This window comes from Myotis brandtii, unplaced genomic scaffold (assembly GCF_000412655.1).
Source record: "Myotis brandtii unplaced genomic scaffold, ASM41265v1 scaffold123, whole genome shotgun sequence".
NCBI lineage: Eukaryota > Metazoa > Chordata > Mammalia > Chiroptera > Vespertilionidae > Myotis > Myotis brandtii.
The window spans coordinates 13,061,412-13,061,940 of NW_005354291.1; positions in this window are offsets into that span (position 1 = coordinate 13,061,412).

Below are 529 nucleotides of genomic sequence, written 5' to 3' on the forward strand. Positions count from 1 at the left end.
ATTAAAAAATCAACTTGAGCACCCTGGTCAGCGTGGCTCAATTGGTTGGAGCATCATCATCCTGTACACCTAAGGGTTGTGGGTTCAACTCCTGGTCAGAGCACACATCTAGGTTGCAGGTTTAAACCCTGGTGGGTGCGAGTACAGGAGGCAGCCAATCAATGTTTCTCTCTCAAATCAATGTTTCTCTCTCTAAAGTCAATAAGCATGTTGAGTGAGGATTAAAAAAGAATTTTTTTAAAATCAACCTGAGCTATCTCAAGAAATATAATTCTCTTGGCTGAGAGTGGTATCTTCCAAGGGTATCTGCTGGTTGTGGGGGAGGGGTTGTTCTTTATACATTTTAAAATAAGAAAACTATAAAAGTAAAAATGCAAGCTACCTTGGGAAATAAAAAGCAGTTATTTCATTGGGGGGAGGGAGGGAGAATGCTCTAATTACCTACAGAACTCATTCAAAATATAAGTTCAGATTTCCAAACGAAGTAGTAAGAAGAAAAAACTGAATTTGAAATGCTACAATACACAAC